This window comes from Tamandua tetradactyla, chromosome 16 (assembly GCF_023851605.1).
Source record: "Tamandua tetradactyla isolate mTamTet1 chromosome 16, mTamTet1.pri, whole genome shotgun sequence".
NCBI lineage: Eukaryota > Metazoa > Chordata > Mammalia > Pilosa > Myrmecophagidae > Tamandua > Tamandua tetradactyla.
In genome coordinates, this window is record NC_135342.1 from 17,192,726 (window position 1) to 17,202,813 (window position 10,088).

At 36.4% G+C, this 10,088-nt stretch overlaps 1 pseudogene across 1 annotated transcript in view; it reads left to right on the forward strand.

Moving 5' to 3' along the window:
- The window catches only part of LOC143658983 (multiple C2 and transmembrane domain-containing protein 1-like), a 484,136-nt pseudogene that overhangs the window by 439,320 nt on the left and 34,728 nt on the right, over positions 1 to 10,088 (forward strand). The window lies entirely within an intron of this gene.

Here is a 10,088-nt window from a genome sequence, read left to right on the forward strand (position 1 = left end):
GGACAGGTCTTCACTGCACTTTTTCCCTCCAGTAGAATGTTATTTTCATAGTTTCCTCTCCCATAAGTTTCTTTTCTTTTTTAATTAGAAAAGTTGTAGGTGTACAGAAAAAATCATGTAGAAAATAGAGATTTCCTGGAAACACACTCCAGTATTAACATTTTGCATTCGTCTTAAAGTTCTACCTTATTTATGTTGGAGCATATCACTAGCTTAAGTAGCATGCATATTTGTTAGTACATTTAATGTTTCATTTCACTATTATGACTATGAGTCTGTCCCCCTCAATAGGCTATGAGCGCTTTCACGTAGGTTCTGTTTAGCTATTACTTGAATAATTCATTAGTTTTTAGAGCTACTGAAATTTCCTCAAAGGTAGGAGCTGTATTTTTTTCCAGTTTATAGCAAACAAGGCTTTGATTTTCTATTGATCTTTTATTCCATAACAACCATTGTGGGTTTTTGTTGTTTTGTTTGGTTTGGTTTGGTCTGTCTTTGGAAATTATGAAAAAAAGTCTCCTCAGTACTGCTCTTTCCTTTTTTTCACTTGACAATATTATGAATTCTTCAGGGCATGAATAATCACATTCAGAAAAGATTGGCATGGAGGTGGTCCTGTTTATCTCACATATCACCTTGTTTCTGTGAGTTTGCCTATATTTTGGCACATTTTGAGAGACAAATGGCTAGATGGAAGAACCTAAGCAATTGCTCTAGATACCTGATGGATCTAAGAGAGTCTTACGAAGTTAAGAAAAAAGAGAAGAAATACACTTTGGGTCATACCCCAAACATAATTGCCTCTGAAAGCAATTTGGGTCAAAAAAAAATTTTTAGAATGCAGAAACAAGAGCACAGGTGTAGACCAGATGACTCTGAGGTCAGCTTTTGAATATCAGTTTAAATAAGTTTATGCAATGAGTATCACTTTAATTCAATTCAATTATTGTTGAGTTTTGAGATGATCCAAGAGGACAATAGCATCTTATTGTATGCTCTGCTAATTTAACAAAGATGCTTGTTGCAGGAAAAGGAAATGACTATAGTGAACCATAATTGCAATTCTATTTGATGTCCAGATAGCACCAGAAACTCTGTGTACCTAATTTTAATCTTACTAAATTGTACTTTAAACATTTCCTGCCACTGAAATACAATATATTATTATACCTAAGTGGCAGACAAGTAAAGTTGCTTGTGTTTATTTGAAGGTTTCATGTTAACAGTGGAGATAAAGCAGATTATAATAGAATTCCTCAATTCCTGGATACGTTACAAGAGAATTACTTATCTTTTGATTAAATTTGATTTGTAAGGGCAAAGTAGCAGGAGTAAAATTGTCATGGTGGTTTTCTACTTTTGCAAGCTATCCTTGCAGTATTCTGTAGGTATTGACTTCAAATTAGAATCTATTCTAAGGAGCTGGCTGGTGACTGGTGAATGAATTTAAATTTGGTCATGGAAGCTAATATTTCTATTTCAATGGCTAATAACTGTTTTTTTTCAGAATAGTGCCTAAACTCAGTCCCAAGTTTGAGAAAGCTTATAAGGATTAGATGATCTATATAAACTAGTTCATTGTGTAATGATTTACTTTATTTTCCAGTTTTGATAACATGTAATGATTTTTGAAAATGTATTTTTAGAATTAAAACACAGTTAACAGTGTCTTTTTTTCACTATGAAAACAAGACTGGCTATGAATAAAAGAGCTGCTTACAAATGTAGGGTGTGAATACAATAAAAACTATTTTAACACTGAATATTACCCACTCCCATTCTCACATATCCAGCCAGCCAGCCTTTTCCCCCAGCAATGCACCAAACAGGTCTTGTCAAGGTCACCTGTGACACCAAATTGTTAAATCCAATGGCCAGTTCTCAATTCTCACCTTCCTAATCCAACAGCAGCCCTGATTTGACTGCTTCCTTGCCCTTAAAACACTTTTTTCAACTGACTTCTAGTGTAGCACGAAAACCAGGAACAAGGCCACAGGTCTCCAGGAACATTTTGTGAAGTTAGAACACACTGAGTCTAAGGATCCGTAGTTTTAAGAAGCAGGTTTTATTTGCTATGGCCATAGTTATATGGCCTCAGGCAATAACCTCTGAAAGTCTGAGCCCCGAACAAAAGGCAACCTTAGCTTTTATAGACTCTTTGACATGTTAAAGACAAGGTAAACAATTGGCTGATTTAAGTTGAGAATGGCCCAAAGCTGAACCATTAAGGGAGGGGTCCCCACCCCAGAATGTCTTATCTTGCCTACTTGCAGCTTCGCCAGTTCCTGAAGGCTAGGGAAGGGGGGTTCTATCCCAGGAATGTGTCTTATCTTGCTTGCCTGCAGTTTTACCCATTCCTGAAGGTCAGGAGAGGGGGGTTGAGGATTTTCCACAGAGAGCACAGCTGAACTAGAAAGAGGGGGAGGCCTGCCTGCTACACTAGGACACTAGATTCTCCTTGTTTTCCTCCTACCTGATTGCGTGCTCCTTCTTGGTCTTCCTCGCTGATTTCTCCCCATCTCTTTTACTTTTTAATTCTGGAAAACCTCGGAGTTCACTCCATGAATATCTTTTCTAGCCTCACTCTTTTGGTACCTTCATTCACTCTTGTGCTTTAAATACCATCTATAGGTTGACAACTACAAATGTGCAACTCCACTCCAGAACTATTTGAATTCCAGATTCTTATATCCAACTACCTACCTGATATCTCCACTTCAGTGTTGAATAGGCATCTCAAATTTAGCATGTCCAAAGCCAAACTTCTCATCCCCACCCCCCAAAATTTACTCTACCTTCAGGCATCTCCCTTATGTGTTGCTAAAACCAAAGGTCTTGGAGTCATTTTTGATGTCACACTCAACTAAATCCGTTAAAAACCAACTAACTTTTCCTTCAAAATACATTCAGGATTCACCACCTTTTTGTTGTCTCCTTTGTTTTTTCTGGTCCAAATCACCATCAGCTTTTAGATGTATTATTGCAAGACCCTCTTAATTAGTCTTCCTTCTTTTACGTGTGCCTTCACCCCAATAGTCTGTTCCCAACAGAGCAGCTGGAGTAGTATTTTGTAACATAGATAATATAATTTAACTCCTCTGCTAAAAACCCTTCAATTGTTTCCTTTATCTTCATTGGGGAAAAACCAAGTCCTTTTGGAAGCTCATAATACTTTTCATGATCTGGCCCTATTACCCTCAACTTCTGCTATACCTTTATACCTTCCCCTACTCCACTCTGCTCCAGCCATAGTCTTTACCACTTCTTGAACTCTCTAAACACCCTCCCACCTCTGGATCTTTCCCTCTATCTGTAATCCTTTCTTTGGCTATCCACCTAACTTGCTTCTTCATCTTCTTTATACGTCTTATACATTATCTTCTTTGTACACATTTGTCTGTGTACAAATGTCACCTCAAGGAGGCATCCTTACCTAACCCTATCTAGAAGTGAAACTTCCTCTCCTTGCTATTACCCTTTCCTGCTTTGTTTTCCTCTGTAGAATTCATCACCATTTGACACAATATTCATTTTACTTAATTATGTTATCATTTGTTTCAACTCACTAAATTGTAAACTTCATGGGATTTTTTTTTTCACCTCCACATCATCAACACCTAGAAAGGCATTTGGCACATAATAGGGTTCAATAAATATTTGCTGAATTTGAATTTAAATACTTGAAGCTTAATTTAATACAGGAAGTTATGGCTCATCCTTCTCCAAGTAAATACAGAATCTGTCATTAATACAAAAACAATTAGAACAACATGACTTAATTGAAGGTATAAAGTTTCAGTGTAATTGTGGAGCAACGTTTGAATATACTGCAAAAGAGGATAATTAATGAATTAAAGTATGAGTGCCTGAGTAATTTTTTTCCATACAAGAATTTATTTATATTTGTACAGTTAAACAGTGGAACACATGCATCTATACAACCCCTTTTAATCATGTTCACCATCAATATGGTAATATTACTTATAGACCCACTTGACACCTTCACTTCTATCTGTTCTCTTACCTTTAAGTTCAACCTCATCAGCTAACCATTCACCCATCTCTAACCTCTATGTATCTCTAGGTCCCCTATATTCTGTATTATAAGCGTCTGATTTTACCTTTACCATGGTCATAAAAGCGGAATCATACATTATCTATCCTTTTGTGTCTGGCATATTTCACTCAGCATTGTCCTCAAGGCTCATCCATCTTGTCATGTGATTCAGGCCATCATTTTGTCTTATTTCCGCATAATATTCCATCATATGTATATACTGTATTTTATTAATCCACTTGTCTGTTGATGGGCATGTGAATTGTTTTCATCTTCTGGCAATTGTGAATAATGCTGCTATGAACATTGGTGTGCCAATGTCTGTTTGTGTCACTGCTTTCAACACTTCTGGGTATATGCCAAGTAGTGCTATTGCCAGGTTATGGGCAACTTGATATTTAATTTCCTAAGGAACTGCCAAATTGTCTTCCACAGCAGTTATACCATTATACATTCCCACCAGCAGTACATAAATTTCTCCACATCCTCTCCAACATTTGTAGTTTCCTGTTTATTTAATAGCAACCATTCTTGTAGGAGTGAAGTGGTTTCATTGTAGTCTTGATCTGCATTTCCTTTACAGCTAATGAAAATGAGCATCTCCTCATGTGCTCATAAAACATGAGTAATCTCATTTACTCATAAAAATATGAGTAATCTTTATATTTAAAAAAATAAGTTCTCATATTTGAAGAAAAATGGACATTATATATTTACCAAAATGTTATAACTTCATCATTTTTATACCTAGCAAGTTAAAGCCATCTTATACTACAAATAAATAATATAACATAATATAATCTAACATAATATAATGTGATGCCAACATATATAATACATGATAAAAATAAATAAATCAGGAATAATAATGCTTTAGAACTTATAGGGCACTATTACGTATATCAGCTCAACTTTACGGGATATTAAGGATATTTCATATTGTACCAATTTTGAAGATGGGAATAGTGAGGCCGAAACAGTTTTAAGTTTGCTAGGCCAGTATATGACTGGGATGATTGATCTGAGACTCAAGCCCAGTGCTGAGTCTAAAGCTCATTCTGCCATTGCCTTGTAGTCAGCCTGTTCTCTTGAAGCCATTAAGTGCTCAATAAAATACTGAGTAGTCAGTAAACCAACTTAGGTGACGTATACCATATTGCAGGTTAGAACAACAAATTTTACCTGTCACTGAACTACAAATTTCAAGTGAAGGTGAAAGAATGTTAATCTACATGTAATTATTTAACTTTCTGATCACCTGCATTTTGGCAGGTAAGACCGACTGCCACCTTTACGATAATCAGCTAATAAATCCTCATGATTGTTACACTTTTATGCAGAGCAGTAATCTGAACAAATTGGCTGCTGACAGCTGCAGTAAATTGCCAAGAATAAGTGCTGTCAGAGAACAAGTTGTTTTTATGAACGTGCAAAATAAGTAAATCCCATGTCATGCAATTTTATTCACTTGGAGTTATTTGAATCCAATATAGCAAGATTTATAGCATTATTTATTAGTGTGCAAAATGCTTGTTTGTCTTTAAAGTGACATTGATTTGGGGTACATATATTTTAGGTTGGTGAATTGCTACTGCATTTATTTCTTACATTGTTATCACGGGGAGGCATTGGTATCCCCAGGACAACCAAATGCTACAAATGTAAGCTTGAGTAGATGGCTTTCTTTCAACAATACTTTTATTAATGATATATCGTAAAGAAAATGTATACCAAATTGGTAAGTTCTGAGTGAAGCACAAATGCTTTCAAACTCTAGAGCCATAAAAAAATTAATCTATGACCCTGTAATTAATGCTGAGGGAAAGAGAATGCAGGGTGTGTGAATGCACAGGTGTGTGTTCTCGGCCACAGCATGGCAGATAAGGCAAACAGCCCTTTGACTGCAGATCTTAACCAAATTAATATTTTTTAAAGATTGAAGGTCAGCGCATTTGAGCATTTGACACTAGATCCTACTTTGCAGCATTTCTTATTTGTGACACCAACATCATAATAATTCTTTTGCTTCCTATATAGATATGAGCGGCAGCAATCTTGTTGCATTATTAATCTGAAAGCACGAAGACAGCTAGTGAGAAAGTTTTAAACCAAAGAGAGGTTTTTTTAGTGAAGTCATTATATTTCACTGTTTTTCTTACTAAGAGTTGAGTGAAATATATCATTAGGGAGATAGACAATATTTAAGTGAAGAATGGAGTGTGTCATTGATTCTTGTCTTGACTGCTCATAAACTCAGCCTAACCCTAACTATATTAAGATTTCAATCCCTTTTCTTTCATGGGTTATTATTTTTTTATGAAGATTTTTTTAGAAAGTTTATAATCAACATTTCCTAGGCAATGGGTCAAGTTTACAAGACAGTTTCCATGCACCACAGTGTATATATTAGTTTACCATGAAGTTGATGAATGGGGAATTTTACAAGTTTAAAGTATCATGCTCTGATAAAGCAATCTTCCCAAGGACTGTTGAACAGTAATAACTTCTGATGACAGAAAGGCAATACAACATTAAACATTTTATAATAACAGAGATGACGTAAAAACTTTTGTAAAATCATGAAACTCAACAAACACTGCACTGGTTACATATTGAATTCTTTAAAATGCAAACACACCAAGAAGTTATGCATTATATTAATTTACACTATAATATTTTATAATGTATTATTTATTATTAAGTATGCTAATGTAAATGGTTCACACATGTTAAGAAATCTCAGACAGTTTCCTAAAATTCATGATTAAGTTTTGTAAAAATTGTGTAGAATATGGTTATAAACATTGCCCCCCACCAAAAGAAAGTTTAGATGTTTTCCTTCCTTTTCTGAAGGCTTAGTTCTTAAATATCTTGCTAATCATGATGGCTTCATAATATCATTAGTTAATATCTCCAGGTACAACATACACTTGGAAGTTCATTGTTAAAGAGAATAGGTGTAAATTTCTTTTTCAGGTATTCTTCTTCATTATTTTAGATTGTTTTGACTGAATTCTTGCTAGATCTGATTACATGTCATAATGTGGCTGACATAGAGCTCAATTAATTATTTAAGATGGGTATTTGCTTGTGCTTGCTGAATTAATGTTACTTTCAATCCACAGAGTCTTTACAGGGATGTTTTAAAGTCAATTGCCTTTTTGTAAAGATTAGTGTCCATTTTGTGAGTTAAAACTATAAAATATAATATGATTCATAAATCCACTTAACAGGCATATGTGAGCTGCAATTCAGTGAAAACAAGTTAGCAAGTAAGGCTGCCTCTGTCACCTCCTCCTCTGTGTTACACAACTCTTATTCCTCCCTCAAAATACTATGTAAGCCATGTGTGGTGTATATGAATATGGGCCACCTGTGCTAATGCATTTATTAGGTATTGTGAAAGTTTAAGTTCTTTTTTTTCACATGGACAGGCACTGGGAATCGAACCCAGGTCTCTGGCAAGGCAGGTGAGAACTCTGCCTGCTGGGCCACCATGGCCCACCCAAGTTCTTATTTTTTTAATTAAAAAATAAGTCCAAGTAGTTCTAACATTTGCTACTGGCACCCTAGTGAGCTTTTATAAATATATTTATACATACATGCACACTTGGAAGACAAATCACAGGATGTTTCATATAGGAAGAAGCATTTTTGTTCACTGGTCAAGAGATTACAGACGGAAGGCATGGGAGGAAAAAAAGAAGATAAGAACTCTGAAGTTTTTCCCATTGAAAATTTAGAGGGAAGTGGCACTTAGGAAACTAGACTTACATTCTATTTGTATGTTTAAATAATTACATAGTTTTTTAAAAAGTGCAAAGAACTTCAAGCTCTGATATGGAAGTAAGGAAACATGGCTCAAAGTTTTGCCATCACTTAATTGCTCTGAGCCTTAGTGTCCTCATTTGTGAAATGAGGGAAACGGTCTGTGAAATCTTCAGTACCGAATCCGTTCTGATGATTATATTATTCATGCACTCATTCAGTCGTTAGTGGATCAGGTTCAATACCAATAGCAAGTATTTAAATTTTCCAGTATCAGACTATAGCAGATAGGATAAGAAAACCAGGTATTATATTTACATGGCACTTTCAACTTTTCAAAGTACTTTTTCATCTATTGTTCCTGTGTTCTTATGACACTAAACAGTAGAGAAGGCATTGAAGAAAACTCTTCATTTGATAAAGGGAACGCTGGAGTAAAGAGTTTGATTGACTCAATATCATAGTACTAATGAATAATTGAGCATAATGGAAATGGTGTCTTTGACATCTCCCACACTCTGCCATGGTCTCTGAAGCCAAATAACTGTTCAAAACAAACGCAGTCTCTAATAGTTCTGGAATAAAGATTCTGAGAAACTAGAAGGTTTGGAAAGGACTACATTCCCCAAATCACCGATATGTTTAGCAAAAAAAAGGCATTGATGTTAGTTGGGGTTCTCTAGAGAAACAGAACCAACAGAGAGATCTATAAATATGAGATTTATAAAGGTGTCTCACACAATCATGGAAATGGAAGAGTCCAAAATCTGCAGGACAGACTGTGAAGCTGGCGGCTCTGATGAAGGATCTGGATGAACTTCACAGGAGAGGCTCACTGGCCAAAGAAGCAGTGACTCCTTCTTCTCCTTTGAAACCTTCAGTTGATTGGATTATCTCATTGTGGGAGACGCTCCCTAGTTGATTGCAGATGTGATCGGCCACAGATACAATCAACAGACTGATGATTTAATACTCCAGCTTTCTGGTTTATCAACTAGCCACGAAATATCCTTGCAGCAACACTCATGCCAGTGCTTGCCTGACCAGACAATTGGACATAACCATTTGCCAAGTTGATACCAGAGCCTAACCATCATAGCTTTTAATAAATAATGAATGAATGAGTGAGCGAACAGTGAAACATTGTTGGAAATAAATACAACCATTTTCTAGGGAGACCATTTAGATGTAGTAGAATGAACACATGCTCTATGGTTGAGGCTCTGCTACTGACAAACGTTGTCCCCATGGGTAAATTTTTTGGCCTCCCTGAGACTCCATTTCCTTGTCCATAAGTATTTTAATACTTACCAAGCACCGACTATATTCTAGGTACTATGCTAGGTAGTGAGAATAAGACATTGCCCCGCCCTTGAAGAGTTTCAGGATATTGAGAAAGGCAACTGCAGATAATTTTAATAAGAATGTGTAAAAAATAGCCAAGCAAAGCTAGGTAAATAAATCATCTCAGGTGGAGGGGATACCATGTCCAGTCACAAAGATACAGGTGATTCCTAGCACGGATGGTGGGGTGAATTAGTAGCTGTTTCTAATGACTTTTTTTTTTTTTTTTTTTTTTAGAGAGAGGGAGGAAGGGAAGGAAAGACAGAGAGAAGGAAGAAAGGATGGAAGGAAGGAAGAGAGGAAGAGAGGGAAACATCTTTAAACATTTTCTTGTTTTATTGTATTTTGTTTGTTTGTTTGTTTTTTACATGGGCTGGGGCCGGGAATCGAACCGAGGTCCTCCGGCATGGCAGGCAAGCACTTTGCCCGCTGAGCCACCGCGGCCCGCCCTCTAATGACTTTTAAGTAGTAATTAGGAGTCAGGAATAAAAACACCAACTGTTGATAGGTCATGAAGGGCCTTGCTAAAAGATGTTCACAGGTGTTGGGAAGCCAGGGAAGGCGCACAGTCAGCTTTGTGTTTTAGACAATTGTAACTAAGGTTGTCAAGCAGTATCAGTGATTTTTGCCTTATCTTAAGGCAGTGATTGAGGGTTGATGCTTTGTTTGGGAGGTACAATTCCACATACGGAGAGTAAGAGAGAAAAGATGCAAGTCAGTGAAGGCTAAAAAGCAATGCAAGATAATATGTCAGGCTGCATCCTGTGCATCCTATATTTCAGAGACCCAGCTGGGATGTTCAGCAGTATACTCACTTGGCCACGTGTGGACAGGTAATATGGAGAAGCCATGCTTTGGAACAGCCTGTGAGAGGTAGTAAGGTGTGGGAAGTTAAAGTCCCATCTCCAAATCTACTAAT